Genomic DNA, 16,779 nt, shown 5'->3' with positions numbered 1-16,779 from the left:
AAGGTAGAAAGCTAAGGTTCTTAGGTCATACCACTATTCTTTCTTAAGGTCTGGTTAAGAAAAAGACCTCAGCTTCCCATCTGAATTGCAATCTTCATTTTATTCTCACAGTTTGTAAAGAGCCTGGCTTGTGCCCCAGGGGACTTGAGCTCTAGAACCATCTCTGCACTCATTCACCTTGAGCAAGTCACTTACCTGTCAGTCTTAAAAAGGCAGTGCTCAGCACATAATAGATAATTAATTTTCTATTTTTTAAAAATATTTATTTGCGGGGGCAGAGGCAGAGAGAGAGAGAATCTCAAAGCAGACTCCCTGCTGAGAGTGGAGCCAGACCTGGGGATTGATCTCATGACCCTGAGATCGTGTCCTGAGCCAAAATCAAGAATCAGACGCTAAACAGACTGAGCCACACAGGTGCCCCATTCTTTTTCTTTTTTTTTTATAACAGCTACATTGACATACAATTCACATACCAGAAAATTCACTCTTTTTAAGTATACAATCCAGTGGTTTTTAGAATATTCACAGACTTATGCAGCCATATCCACTTGTCATTTTTTGAAGAATGAGTGAATCGGTATTTTAAAGGTAACCGGGCTCTCAATGCCAGGTTTTATTCTGAATACTTTTTTGTGAATTAATTCACATAATCCTCCTTACAAATGTATGAAATGAGTACTAGTATTATCCCCATTTTACAGAAAAGTCAATTGAGATCCGGACCCAGGCAGTCCAGATACAGAATGAGCATTCTCACTCAGTTTGAAATCCTGTGAATCTATTAAGAGTCGGACAGAGTGACGTTCCTTATTGAACACATCATTCATGCTATGGATAAAAAATAAAATATCCACAGACTGCCTTTTCATGTTTATGACAAATTTGCTGCCCTGGACCAAAATGTCTCTTTCCCGAAAAGTAGTAGGAAGACCACTAGCTGTATGGCCCTTGAGGTGCGGGGAGCACCTGACTCATTTTGGGGTCCCCAGCAGCTGACACATAGTGGTATTTCATAAATAACTGGCTAGTCAGTCAGGAAAGAACATTGCCTGCTATGCATTATACATGAACCCTCTGTAAGTCTCCATTGAGGCTGGCTGAAAGCAAGAGCCAAGTGCCTGGGGGGGGCGGTTATTAATGAGATCCAATCAGCCATCTCCAACCAGAGCCAGAGGCCCTTGGACCTGAAACTGGCACTAATGCTACAGGTTGGTTTGGGGAGAAGTAAGAACAAATCAGTCCAGATAAACCAAGAAGAAACACGTCACCCTCCATGCACAGAAGTAGCATGAAACCGCCCAGCCTTCCCCACTCTTACTGGAAATCAGACTCGAACTTGTGCCTCAGATGTCACAGGCTCACTGATTAGGGGTTTGACTGCATAGGTTGTGCATTTAAGCTGGCGGCGGGGGTGGGGGAAGGGGAAGATTTAGAGATGCACTAGTTCAACCCCACGCCCAGCCCCAGCCAGACAGAGGATAAGGAGCCGGTCCCAGCGATCCTACTCCAGGAGCTCAAGACTTAACAGCCACCACGTTTTTATTGCTACGGCCAAATGTGATTCAGCCCAGGGTAAAGAAGCAAAGTGGGGAGGGGGTAATGGAAGAATTACAGTAATGTATTTTCATGCTAAAAAAAAAAAAAAAAAAAATTTCTTCCTCCTCTCCTGCTTGCTTGGTGCGGTTCCCCAAGAACAAAAAGGCTATTCTCATGCTTGACAGCAGGCCATATGTGATCTGCTTTCACAGCTCAGGGTCCATATGAAATCCCAGGGTAAAAAGGAAACTGGGCGGGGGGGGGAGGGGCGCTGGGGTGGCTGAAGGGAGGGCTGGCTCCCTTCCGTTTCTAAGCCATGCCACCAACCCAAACACAAGCGGCTCAAGTTAAAAGCAGGCCTCCCCCTGCACTCTCCCCCACGGAACTCACAGCTAGAAAGATCCTGCAAACCAAGGCCACCAGTGTCCTCTCGGTCTGCAGTATTTAATAACTAAATAGGCATCCACCCTGCTGTATTCAGGATGACCCATCTAGACAGCGTCCCTCACTTACATGGTTTTCAGAGAGATCTCCCTGAGGAGAGGATTTTCTAGAATTCCTGGCAGCCCCTTGACCCACGGGAAGAGGGAGCCACTCATGCTTGGCCTAAGAAGAAAAAAGTCCAGCAGTCGGAATAATCAAGGTTCATTATTTCCGCTCTCAGAATTGTTGCTTTCTGATTTTTCTTTTCTTTCTCATCAAATTTCACCCACCCAGATCCCCACGTACATATGATGGGAAAAAGCATAATAGTCAGAAACGAAGGGAAACAACAGCGTACGTCTTTGCCAGAAGCAACGGAAGGATGTGCCAGGCCACCCAGTTCACCAGGCAAGATGTAAAATTGGACAGGAGCCTAGGTACATGTCGAAAAGAATTGAAAGCAAGGACCCAAACATGTAGCTGTACATTGACGTTCACAGTAGCACTATTCACAGTAGTCAAAAGGTAGAAAAAAATCCCAGAGTCCATTAGTGGATGGATGGATAAACAGAATGTGGTACCCCCCCACACACACATACACAAGAATAGTATTCTGCCAAGAAAAGAAATGGAATTCTGACACATGCTACAGTATAGAGGAATTCTGAAAACATTATGCTGCATGCAAGTAGCCAGAGAGAAAAGGACAACTATTATATGACTCTATTTGGGATGACGAACAAGTTCTGGAAGTAGATCGTGGTGATGGTTGTGTAACATTGTGAATGTACTTGATACTAATGAATTTTGCACTTAAAAATGTTTAAAATGGTAAAATTTTATGCCATGTCTATTTTATCACAATTACTAAACAAAACAAAAAACAGAGAGTAAGCCTCTCAGAGACTGAGATCCTGTCTTAGCCACCTTCGTGTCCCCAGCACCCAAAACACACCAGCTCAGAGCGGTGACTGCCGAACTGGCCACTTATGCAGTGGGATGGTATAAAGTTAATGCTTATATCAGTTTGCAATGTGCCTCCCTACCAGGCCTATCTATGCCCCAGGATCCAAACCATACTAGAATTATGATTCTAAGAACTCATAAAATGATCTCATCTGTAGAAGTAAAAATTTATCAGCTATATTTCTCCAAAAGCTTCATGTCTATTAATCCTGAACAAAGTGCCGTATAGATTTTATTTCTCTTGCTACAGGGGCTGAACATTGGCATTACAACCTCCGTCATTAACATTAATGATTATAATGGCCCCAGATACACATCTGTTTGACAAGAAGACAGGCATAGCTCCTGATGAGTCTTTGCAATCACTGTTATTTTACAGAAAATGCACAGATTTGGAAGGGGTCTTTGGAGTAATTTTCTCCAAGACCCTCAACTAAAGCATGAGGATTAAATGTATTCAACAAAGATTTATCGAGCTTGAACTCTATATGCAAGTGCCCACCATTCGGGGACGAGGTGTTAACACTGCGCAAGGCAGCCATGGGGAGAGGCAAGGCGAGAGTTAGGCCAGCGTAGGTCACAAACGCCATGTTTTGGAATCTGGACTTTATTCTGGAAGCAATCACACTTCATCTGATTAGACCAACCATGCCTATCTTTAACAGTCATGAATTCTCCTCAAATGTCCCTAACAGCATTTCTATCCGAGATACTATTCCTGCTCTTTCAGCAATGCTACTCTGGGCTCAGTTTACAGTCAGTCGCCAATCTTTTTTTCCCCTGGCTTTTTCCTCAAATGCTAGGTTCCCTACTCATTGATAGGCACAGGACCGATTATCCTCATGTCCCATCAACCTAACTTAGCACAGTCCCATAAGTCACTCAAATTCCAGTATTCTTTTCCAAAAATGATTACACCTCCCATCCAGTAAAATCAAGTCCCCACTCACAAAAAAAAAAAAAAAAAAAAAAAAAAAATCAATCCTGAACACTTTTTTTTTTTTTTTTTTTACTGGTTTGGAAGGTCACTCCAACCTTCTGGTCGGACGTCAGACGTCGGACGTCTACTCTAAACTCTACTCTAGAATTGAGCAGACGTTTATAAAGATGACTAAAAAAAAAAAAAATACAACTGACTACATGGCCTGAATGTCTCTGTAGAGGACATGTGTTGTCTTGGCCTATCTGACATACCTGTCCCTCAATTTCCCTTAATTTCCCCCAGGACACACCTGTCCCCCAATTCGCCTTCTACCACTACACCCTTCTGTCCTATGGCAGGTGCTGGCAGCAGCTCCAGGGTTGAGCACGTGACCCAAGCCCAGCAAATCAGAACACTACACCTCACCCCCTCCCTGTCTTCCAGCGCCACAAAGGGCAAGAGAACCAAGCAGAGCCAATGAGAGATTCCATTCCAAGGAACGGAAGGAATTGAGAAAATGGGATGCAAGCCTGGAGCTGCTCTCAGTCAGTCATATTGGTCCCACGAGGAAAAGAGCCAACCAAGAAAGGAGCCAACAGAGGAAAACACAGCTGAATGGGGGGAAAGGGACACTGATGATATCATTTAAACCCCTGGATTCTGCTATGCCTGAAGCCTACCCCTGTACCTTTCAGTGATTTGAGCCAACAAATTCCCCTTCATAAGCTAGTTTGAGTTATGCAGTCCTTGCTTCTAGCAGCATTTCAATTTCCTTAAAACCCCAGAACTAAATTTACATAAAAATACGCACCTAACCTCCCCCCCAAGTTAACATTTTTTTTCATTTTTAGTACATTACTTTTACTAATTACAGTATTTATTACAAATTTTTTCAGTTATTTTTTAATATATTGTACCAAGCATTATGCCGTTCTAACCCACTATTATAATATGAAGAAACAACTAATCAGATAGTGCAACTTTGCCATTTATGACTCTTTGAGAAAAGGATCAGCAAATTCGACCTAACTTCTAACATCTCAGTCAACTTTCAGGTGGAAGGTGTCAGACGCTGTTGCGTTATTTGTTACAAAATGGTTTGGCTTCACCTTCACAAGAGTAAACTAGATACACAAACAGGCCAACAGAAATTCGAAACAAAATATGTTTGTGGGATAACTGAATTGTTCTGTATCTTGACTGTGGAAACAAATCTGCAGCTACATGCTACCCCTATGGGATACTGTAAGCAAAAAGGGGTTTACCGTGTGCATATAAAAAGTGAATAAATCTTAAACAATGATTAAAATATATGATATATATTATATATATATATCATATATATATATATATATATCATGTATATATATATATCAACCATACAAAACCGTCTGGGATCAGGAAAGCAGCAAAGATCCCACACGTTACTTTGAAAATTTGAAAGAGTATGAAAATGAAGTCATCTCTCTCTCATTATGAGGATGTTTTTTAACAGCCTTATTGACCTTGGACAATACCCGATCGTCGTGAACTTGAAGAAGTTCAAGTGTGCAGCCCCATGCTTCCGTTCTCTACTTTGCTATCACTCTATTGATACAGGCAGGATTGCACATATATCCCTATACTCTTTGCCTTGGGCTAGGGAAGCACAGAAATACACAAACTGCCCCCAAGCCCCCATGGGGGTACAGAATGCCTGGCCAGAAGTGGGTATGAAAGGGAGTTCACATAATAGTTTCAAACACTAAGAAGGATAGTCGTTAGCTTTACCATCGCCACCCCCCCCCAGGCCTACCAACCTTGCCAACATGTTCAAGGTCAGTGGCAAATAATCTGACCAGATTTTAAAGCATAGCATGTATACCTTTCATATATTCCACAGCTTATGAGCTGTACGCCTGGTTTCCTAGCAATGCATCTAATATCATTACTAACTGGTGTAGAAATAATTGTAGCATTAAATCATCAGGTAAAAATCCCAGAGAACATTTCTACTTGAGCTCTGCCTCCCAGAGAAGAAAAATGCTATATAAATCAAAGGTCCTAAGATATTACAGTAATTACTAGGGAAAGAGAAATAATTTACAACAAAATTGGAACTTGAAGACTAGCATTTCTGACAGCCTTAGCGCTGTTCTGCTTTGGCTTGCTTAAAGAAAACTAAGCCATGGAAGCATAACATTAGCTTTTGAGAACTTCTAGTGCCTGAAATGTCAGGGATGTGCTTTTTCTTTCTGGGTGACTCCCATGCCTTGAGTTCAGAAAGGTAATTCCCCTAAAGAAGAACGGGAAATGGGCCTTTCTGAGTGGGACACCCTAAAGGTGCAAGGTCCCTCCGCGGCACACAGCAGAACTCCACAACAAAAGTAAGTAACCCGGGAGACCTACCGTGAAGAGCGAGAACAGCATCCAGGTGGCAATCATGACCTAACCGGCCCTCAGTTACAACCTGATCTCGAGAACCAGCTGTTCCTAAAGCTGCAACCAGGTTTCCCTTTCCTCAGCCGAAAACCCGACACAAGGACACAGCCTTCTGCCAGGTCACAGCCTTTCAGGTGAAGTGGGACTGGGCTGGCATCCCGCGTGTGCGCGTACCCGCTGGACACTGCCCCAGGAAGCACACAGACCGCAACGTGAACCGCCCAGACTTCTCCGATTCAAAGGTACAGTTTGGAACCGCGGTAGGGCCTTCAAGGGCAAATGAAACAGGAGTCGAGTGTATTTATTTTTACACAGCTACTAATTATCAGATTACATTTTATCAGATCAATTATGATTCAACAAACGCTAGCTGTCAGTTGGACTCAACTGTAATGGGCTAATAAGTCCTGAGGAGGCAGTGCGTGGTTCATTTTTTTTTTTTTTTAAGTCATGTTGACTTACTTTATAATACAAACATCAGAAAGTGACCTTGAAGACTCTTTTCCTCCTGTGAAGCTGCTGGCTCTCCACAATAAGGAGAGTCACTGGACACTGTGTTTACAGTAAAGGCAAGTAACTCGATTGGTTTAAACAAAGGCACCTTTACAAAGAGAGGAAGAAAACCTGTTTCGCAAAGAGGCAGGCGCAGAAAAGGGACGAGCGTCTCGTGAAAAGGGAGACGAAATGAAGTCAAGACACAGATGCTCCTGTTTTTATAAAACAAGAATATAATTCTAGCCTCTTAAGATGCAAGAGTCAAAATCCTACTTTCATTAAGAACCACATTAAGGATTTTAAAAGACATTGTCCTGTTGTTAAGAGATCTAGGGAAAAGACCAGGGAAATTATGTTCTTGGCTGGCTCCCTCCTTCTAAGGCTGAGGGTAGTGAGTGTCCTCAGCCCCTTGCCACTGGAGTCAACCAGGATTTCTCTCCGAGTCAGGACATGCTGTATCCATGCCATGTTCTTCACTAGAGGTCTTTCTCTGTGACTTTTACATACTTAATATTATCTCTAGAGTTAATGTTCATTCTCCTTTTGAAAGTTCTATCAGACCCATCTAATCTTGACTTCATGCCCAGTTTCAACAAGTGAAAGGAAAGGAGGCAGTTCTTTGGAAAAAGAAAAAAACAGCCATGTGCTCTCCTGTAAGTAATCCAATTTCCCTTTCTCCCCTGCTTCTTACTTCAGTCTCACCAATGCCTTCCCTCCCCTGGGCTCACTACGCTCTACCCATGACTGCCTTCCAGTCCCTCCCACACCAGTGCCACCCTGCCTCAAGGCCTTTGCATTTGCTGGTCCCCCTCCCCCGAACGTTCTTTCTCTAGCTCAGCTCCATCCAACAGAACACTCCTGCGATGATGAAAACGTTATCTGCGCAGTCCAATATGGTAGCCACCAGCCAACTGTTGGCTATCGACTACTGGACTACTTAAAATGCGGCTAGTAGCGACTGAAGAACTAATTTTTAAATTGTATTGAATTTAAGTAGCTACATGTGGCCAGTGGCCACCACATTGGACAGCACAGCTTAGCTCTTTTATTTGAGCAGCTTTTTCTCATCATTCGGCACAAATGTTGCCTCCACAGAGAGGCCGTCCCCCACTCACCACGCCTGAGTTGCCGCCTCACCCCATACTCCCTTGTCTCCCCTTCTCAGTACCTGGAATGATTTCGCCTGTGTTTGCTTTAGATTGTTTGCTTCTCTGCTCTAGGACAGAATGTCTTCAAGATAGAAAGTTCATCTCATCTTATTCACTGCTGCTTCCCAAGCACCCAGGACAGTGCCTGGCACAGAACAGACACTAAATATTCGTTGAGTCAGTCAATGAATGAATGCATTCACCTGGCCAAGGTGCTTCCCTGATGGCGTGGGAAAAAGAGGGAAATCCATGCATCTTGGCAAGTGAATTGTGAACTCCTCTCGTTGGAACTTGGACCCACAGAACCATGTCCCACAGACCATCCACAGCATCTAGTTCTGCATTCAAGTGGTAAGGGGGTGAAGGAGCCTCCAAACCAGGATCACCAGGTTGGAGACGAGGAGGCCATGGCCTTGGGATCCTTGAGGAACGGACATGAGGCTCCTCTCACAGAAGGGAAGAGTCACCTCTGAAAAGTGGCTGCAGCCCTGAAGACCCACAAGATTAGTGTCAGCCCTAGTGCGAGTGCACTCTGTCATGTACAGGGCATAGGGCACTGGTGGAGACAGATGGGACCCCCGACCCGTCGGGTATTCACCTCCTTCTGGAAGAGACAGATACATCAATAGTATTATGATGATGCATTAGCTCTAGGACCCTGTGGGGGGAGCCTGTGCCTGTGCTATGAGATCACAAAAGGAGACACCTCGCTCAGCCTGGGGTACCCAGGGAAGGCTTCCTGGAGGAAGGGCTAAGTGGATCTTGAAGGGGGACAGAATAGTTAGAGCTGTCATGGTGGTAGGAGTTGGGGGTCAGGATGGACAAGGAGCTGAGGAATGGCTATTTGAGGCAGGGAAGAAAAACAAGAGCAAAGACACAGGCAGGAAATGGCAAACTGTTTACAGAGAACTGCAATTGCTTTGGTTTTATTGGTGTGTCAAGAGTGAGGCCTGGAGGGGCAAGAAATAAGCTAGAGAAATGCGTGGAGGGTGAAATCGTAGCTCATATGGACCCTGAATACCCCAAATTTGGGGGGGGCCTCTTAAGGCAGTGGGAGACAGGCTTTGAAGAAGGATGACGTAACTATCTGCTTTTTAATAATTTTCATGATCCTAGAGATGTACTGGTGGTGAAGAAACTGAAAGGGCCTAATACTCGAGACGGATACACCACGTAGGACAGGGACGGAACATGCTGCCCGATGGTGTCAACTGGGCCAAAAATGATATGGCTGCCAACGGTATGACACAGTTGTGTCACTTGGACTGACTTTACAACCTAAGACACGTGCACACACACATCTGCACACATGTGTGCACGTGTGCAAACACACACCTGTGGGCTCCTGGGCCGAATGCCCACAGTAGAGCAGTGATCATCAGCCGCGGCGAGAAATGCCATCCTGGAAGGTCAGGAAAGATGGCCAAGTCATTCTTGCTGCTTTTCAGGGAACTGTCTCCTAGTCTGGCCAACCGTGCTTGGATCTAAAGACTCAAATCCAGCAAACATTGACTTAGCTCTCACAAAAGGGATCTCCTTCAATAACCACAGCAAACACACCTCTCGACAAGATTCAAGATCCTTTATATTGGGGCGCCTGGGTGGCACAGCGGTTAAGCGTCTGCCTTCAGCTCAGGGCATGATCCCGGCGTTATGGGATCGAGCCCCCACATCAGGCTCTTCTGCTATGAGCCTGCTTCTTCCTCTCCCACTCCCCCTGCTTGTGTTCCCTCTCTCGCTGGCTGTCTCTATCTCTGTCGAATAAATAAATAAAATCTTAAAAAAAAAAATGATCCTTTATATTGTCCACACAGCTGCATGTAGATTGTTCTCCCAAGTGACTTATTTTAGATCTTCATTAGTTTAAAATGTACATAGCATGCAAATAAGTTTTTTTAAAAATCAAATGGCCGTGTAAGGGGTCAACTGTCAAACAGTTGTCCCACTCTCTTTCTGTTCCTTAGTTTAAACCACTTTCAAATCTTTTTAGTTATTTCTTATGGTATTTGCCAAAATTTTCTGGAGAAGATGTTTACGCTGTGTTACTTTATCAGTTGTAGACAACCGCCACTGACTTCCCTCTGCTTGCCCTGCCAGCACTTGTTACTCACTTCACAAATGGTGGTTAACTACTCTTTACTGGGAGTCAGTAAAAGACCATGTAAATTTAGTACACTGCTGACCTCAGAAGTACGTTATATTTTCTTGTCTAATTTTTTGCCTTTTCTCTGGAGTTAGTAAGGACCTCATTTTCCCTAATGAGGTTTTTTCCCTAATGAGGTGTTTCCCTAAAAAACACCAAGAATTATGCTGTTTTATGTACAAATCACTAACTCTTCCCAGAAATTCAGAAGGTCTGCAAAACCTCCCAGTCGCATTTTCTGAAGAGTTGAGTTCACCAGAAAGCTGACCAGCTCCATGTGTCCCTTCATCCTGTTCCAGTCTTGCCTGGGTGATCACTAGACTCCAGTGGGCACTCTCTGAACTGGGATCCTCAGTTTTCTGCATGTCTTCTGCTTTTGTTATTTACTCCCTCATTTTTCTGGAGCATATCCTTTGGTACCTTTCTCTCTCCTTTCCCCACATTCTCTTTAATTTTAATTACTCTTTCTATTAAAGTTATATAGGCATATAATTTAAATTGCCTAATAATCCTATGGATTTTACAGAACAAAAGGATCCCTTAATCCTATCCCCTCACCCCACTTGCCTCCAATTCTTTCCTGGTTTACTCTTAATTCAGTGAGCCACCTCCTCCAGTTGCTTCCTGAAAACTTGTATGTCTGACTCATTAGTCTACCCTTACATTCGACTAAGAGTGTGGCTGGATATAAAGTTCTAGTTTTAACATCATTTTCCTCCAAACTATCCAAGGCATGGCCCCATTGCCTTCCAGCTGTCAGTGTTACCAGGGACAAGTCAAAACCCACTCTGATTCCTGATCTTTGCATATGATCTATTCCCTCCCCGCCCACCCCCCTCCAGAAGCTTATAGGATCTTCTCTTTGCCACCAATAAAAATGTTTAATAAAACTCTGGAAGATGGAAAGCAGACACACAAGTGGGGGGGGGGAATCCCACAACATTTCCAGACCTGAAAAAACAGGACCCTAAGCTGTCACTGGGGAAGGCTGAGAGCCAATTCACTCATTTAAAAGGCAATAAAAGACTCAGGAATGTTTTGACATTCTGAAAACAGGCCAGTCCTCCTTATTTTAGCCATAGATCTCCTCTCAGCATGGTGCCAAAAATTGTTCCTGTTCTCTCTTCTCCTGCTATCCTGGTACTTGTAGATTTGTGCCTTTAAAAAAGCTCCTTTAAGGGGTGCCTGGGTGGCTCAGTCGGTTAAGCATCTGCTCAGGTCATGATCTCAGGGTCCCGGGATTGAGCCCTGCCTCGGGCTCCCCGCTCAGTGGGGAGACTGCTTCTTCCTCTCCCTCTGCCTCTCCTCCCACTCTAGTGCGGGCGCCTGCTCTCTCTCTCTCTCTCTCTAAAATAAATAATAAAAAATTTTTAAAAAGCTCCTTTAAGTGAAATAAACCAGAGACAAAAGGACAAGTACTCTAAGATTCCACTTATACTAGGTACCTGGAGTAGTTAAATCCATAAAGGCAGAAAGTAGAAGGGTGTTTGTTGGGGGCCAGAGGGAGGGAGGAATGAGATGTTGGTGTGCACTGGGTACAGAGTTTTGGTTTGGGAAGATGAAGCCGCTCTGGAGAAGGATGGTAATGGTGGTCACACAACAAGGCGAAGGTACTTAACACTACCAAACTGTACGCTTTAAAACGGTAGATTTCATAGCACATACATTTTACCACAATGAAACAAAAACAGACCTCCTTTATATCACCTGAATGAGGTTTTGTTTGCTAGGGAGCAAAGCAGGTGTGTGTCTTCACTCACTACATTTATAGGAAGTCTTTCGCAGGTATGATTTTTTTTTTCTTTAATTCTATTGGCCAGATAAGTAGTTCAAAGCATTCGGGTATGTAAGAAATTTTGTAAAGGGCTGTAGATACAACACTGCATGTTGTTTGCATTTACTGTACTTCGAATGTGATTTCAAGGGTGATTCTTCCATATCCCTTTTCACCCTTGAGAGCCCAACCCTCCCATGGTATGATGTTACCCTGGGCTCTATTAACAAAAGTGTAAAACTAACAGCCAGAGAAGTGATATTCTGAACTAGACACAGGTTCCTTTCTTGAGTCCACAGATTAAGAAGGTTTAGGTTAGTGGTGAAGGGCTTTAATTATACAGATGGGGGGATTACAACCCGGTAAAGAAGGTGGGGGGTTGGGGGTGGGTTGGGGGGTAAGGTGTGAATGTGAAGACAGTCCTTCGAATCTCTCCTATCTGAAGGGCTATCACAGGAAAGAAGAATTGCAGATTCTGTGAAACCCCCAACAAGAACAAAGTTCAAGAAGGGAAGCCAGTGCGAAAGATTCCAGGTTCAGGAGAAGGGAGAATTTTCTGTCACTTGGACACTGCCCCAGTATAGACTGGCCTGCCACTGGACAATGAGGCCCTGGCTGCTGGCAGAAAAACCACTTGGGGAAAGGGTGCTGGAGCCTGGACTAGCTGACTTCTTTTTACGAGCTGTTTCAGGCCTGGGATTGTCTACGAAAAGGTTCATGTCCACAAAACATAAGCCCAAGCAGTAAACAAAATGCTGGCCCTTGCCAAGCCCAAGAATAAGTGTGCTGTGCTCTATTTTAAGACCACAACCCGCCAAGAAAAACAGGCTCTTAAAAAAAGAAATGCCTGATTATAGGCAACATGCAAACCACGATTCCCGTCCCACCCCTGCCTTTCCAAAATTTCTCTTCTTAACAATGTGAGTTCCAAAACACAAGCAACAATAATTCTCAATGAAACGTTCTGGTGGGAGTCGTGATTTTTTCTCTCTCCAAGAAAACAATCTTCGGGTTCGTCGTTTTGCATCAAGAGGAAAACCTTCAACTCGAACTGACTTGATTTTCCAAAATACATTTTTTTCTAGAAAGCTTTGGAAAACTAAGCAAATAGAGTATCAGAAGAATTGCCTTCTCTTATTTATTAAATGTGTATATTCTCCCTGTAAGAGTCCCAGAGCAATAACTGCATGTTACCAGGTTCAAGCAGTTTTTTAATATATTGTATTTACTTTAAATATATTTTTTTTCATTCAATCTCTGGAAAGATACAAAAGATTTTCAACCAAACCACAAATTCTTGCACTTCTGTTCATTGGTTTCCTGAGAAGTTCAAAAACTTTAAATATTTAGTTTATCCAGTTCATTCTAAATTACCAGTGGGTGCTGGTAGACAGAGGAATAAAAAAAAAAAAATCACTGGGGATGACAACACTCTAGGGACGGGCTCCCCGTATCTAATCATAACCCCTGTGTGTGCCATGCAGACTTTCTACACTGTGCTTCCCACCTCTCGGCCTGTCTGCCATCACTCCTCTATGGTTTTGATTATCTAAAATTACCAGCCTTATTGGCAACTTCTTTTGAATCTTCTCCTACTGGCATAAAACACAGAGATGAAAATTGATGGAATATATGTTTTTTTTCCTCCCCGGTTTTTTTTTTTTTTTTTTTCCTCTTAGACAAACAGAAGACACTGGAGACCTTATCTATCAATTTCCGTGACTACCACTGGTTTGTCTCCTAGGACGCAGCCTTCAAGTTATCAGCACATTAACAACGGTGACGGGTTACATGTTTATATTCCCAGGGCTACCTAGCTCAGTGCCTCGCGCAGAGTAGCTGTCAAATGCATGTTCGCAAAACTTGATGCAGAGAGTGAGAGCAAAGATACTTTTTGAGCTGGGGAACGCCACACTTCGAGGCGAGGTCTGCGCCCTCTCCTAGTAACAAGTACAGGGAGAGATCCACGGCAGTGCTACGTACCCTCTAGAGATGACCGAGCCGCTCTGTTCACTGGCTGAATCACAGGGATTTCTTCCCCAAGTCTTTCCCACACTATTCCTCATAGAAAAGCCCAGGGAGACTAGAGATTCTGAAGATGAAAATGAGCTACCTGGCTTCACTCCTCACTCTACACCAGAAAGGTATGCTTGCTTCCTTTCAGATGAATTGTGGACCATTGCTAGGAGATTCTGAAGCACTTCATCAAGTTCTATAAATGGGGAATAATAATTCTTGGCAGGCTCATAGAGAACAACCATTGAGGGCAACGAAGGACTGATTTTAAAAGAAAACATCTTTATTCAGCCAAGGTTGAACTACCCAGGGCAATATTTCAAATGAACTACACAAGTTTCCTCAAATTAGTTGTCATGTGGGTTTGCTATTATCAGACACCCTCACAGACAAAGCACAGCTAGTCATGTACACAATACATCACGTATTTTGGCCCGAGGGTCAGGAGGCCACTGCCGCCATTCTGCACACCACGAGAGATACTCTTGGAGCAAAGACCCCACGTGTAGCCACAGGCTGGCTCTTCTCTAGATTACAAAGGGTAGTTGTTTACTTTTGAAAGAACAAATGTGCCCTCAGCCGCTATTTTTTTAATTATTTGAGTCAACAGTAGTTTAAGAGTTCAAGGGAGATGGCTTTCTAATGAAAACAAAAGCTGTCTAAATCCCCAAAGAGAATTTTTATTGAAAATTACCCTCAGTGCGAGAGAATAAAAATAAAATAACAAACTGATGTACGATAAACACTAAAAATACCTGAAAATATTTTTTTAATCTACGTGTGGGGATAAAAGCTCTTTTCCCAATCTTCTTTAAATATCGTTTCAGAATGATGTGAAACAAAAACAAAATAAAAGATTCACAGGTGCTAAATAAACCATGATCATTTTTGTAAAATATAGGAATATATAACTTGGGGGAAAATGCAGGTTGATAGAAGACGCTCTCATGGATTCAGCAAGCAGTGACCACGGAGCTACTGTGGGCCAGGCCTAAGCTACTAGAGTGTGCTTCACTATGTCTAAAAACTCAAAAGAAGGTCCCTGTGTGGCCAGTGTAATGAAATGCACACGCCCCCTCCCAGAAATGCACTGATTGTCTAAATCACCAGCTGATGAAGATAGCCCAGACAGGAGCCAAATCTGGTGGCCACTGGTTCTCACGCATAGGCTTCTACTGGAACACGGCCATGTCTGTTGGTTTAACATATTGTCTAAGGCTATTTTCACGTTCCTAAAGCAGAGTCAAGTAATTGCAACAGATGTCATATGCCTGCAGAGCCTAAAATATTAACTGTTTACTCTTTAAAAGAAACATTTGCTGATGCCTGGCCTCTATCAAGACACGTCTGTAAGAGAAGCCTGGGGTTTATCCCACATTTGCCCGAATTGATTTGGATTTCCAGGTACAGAGTTATAAAACAGGCAGCAGACCACAGGGAAAGAGCTCTGACCGTGAGTATGAGAACAGTGATGATCGTCCCGCCCCGCCGTGTCCTGGCTACAGAGACTGCCGCGGCTCACAGCACCTCTCTGAGCACGGGCTTTCTCATCGGGCAGATGGAGGCGCTAACCCCTGGCTTGCCTGAGATGTGAGAGTGATCTGGGCCACTGCAAAGCACAACGTCAGAGAGAATGGACTGTTAACGATCATCATGAAAGCGACCGCCAAATTCGTGCTGCTCCGAATGTGCCGAGGGTCATGTCAAGTGCGTTCTCCGTACTATCCCATCTAGTCCTTACAACCGCCCTATTTGATGGGTAACATTATGATTCTCCTTTTACAGATAAAGGAACCAAGGCTCAGAAAGGTTAAGGGATGTGCCCATCGTCCTACAGCAAATAAGTGGTGAAGTTGAGATTCTAGAGCTTATGCTATGAACCACGAAGGGCACTGATTCTCTGAACTACAACCCACTGAGTGGTATCTACCAAATCTATCCACTTCATTGAACAAAGGCCTCCTGGAACCGTTTCTGAGACAAGTGCCTTGCCCAGGCCTTCACCAGCATGCTGCGGTCTGTGTGTGTGAGCTTTGCTAGAGGTGAAGCATTGCCCATAAAATCAACATTAGAGCTTTATCTACCCGGGCAATGAAAGAAAGCCCCCAAGCCATGATACGGTCAGTAACCTTACCTTGCCGGGTGCCAGGGTCAATTTCAAATTAGTAGGTAACCCACAAACAACCTTTTGCCTGCACGACTGGGAGGGGCTGTCTTATCTCCCGTTGAGACCCTGCATTTCTGCTTAACAAAGCACATCTAACAAAATTATTAGGGGAAACTAAAAACTAGTAACAACATAGACTATATTCCATAGCTCTCCATTTCACATTCCTGGATTTTGAAAATGGAGCTTAATTTGGCAACTTGTGAGATCTTACTGTTGCCAGTTTTACACCCTTCTACAAAGCAATCTGGAAGTCTGTCTCGGGAGTCTTCATATCCATGCCAATTTACCCATTATTTTCATTTCCAGGATTCTATTCGATCGAAATAATCACGAATGCTTACAAAAAGATAAGTGTAAGGATATTCACTGCAATATTACGATTTATAAAGGCAAACATCCGGAAGCCACCACTTGCCCAACATAAACCATTATCTAAGTACATTTCAGGGGAATCTTTTGCAGCTATTAATAGCCACGTGTAGGACAGACTAATCTATACAGAAGGTCATGGCCTGTACTCCTCACAAATGTCAATGTCAAGGAGAGGGCTAAGGATATTTCCTGTATTAAAGGAGGCTGAGGAAACATGACATCTAAATGATCCTGGATTGGATCCTGGTTTAGGGGTTAAAAAAATTGCTATAAAGGGCATTTTGAAGAAACTTGGTAAAACTTGAAAATGTAGTTTATAGCAAACATTAGTACCATATGTCAAATCTCCTGAATTTAAAAACTTTATCATGACTATACAAAATAATCTGAAGG

The 16,779-nt window shown here is 43.5% G+C and overlaps 1 protein-coding gene across 1 annotated transcript in view; it reads right to left on the bottom strand.

Annotated features, from left to right (window-relative positions):
* The window catches only part of LOC100480825 (A-kinase anchor protein 2), a 241,415-nt gene that overhangs the window by 60,183 nt on the left and 164,453 nt on the right, over positions 1 to 16,779 (bottom strand).

This window comes from Ailuropoda melanoleuca, chromosome 7 (assembly GCF_002007445.2).
Source record: "Ailuropoda melanoleuca isolate Jingjing chromosome 7, ASM200744v2, whole genome shotgun sequence".
Taxonomy (NCBI): domain Eukaryota; kingdom Metazoa; phylum Chordata; class Mammalia; order Carnivora; family Ursidae; genus Ailuropoda; species Ailuropoda melanoleuca.
Note: the sequence above shows the minus strand (reverse complement) of the source record. Positions and strands in the feature narration are given on the sequence as shown.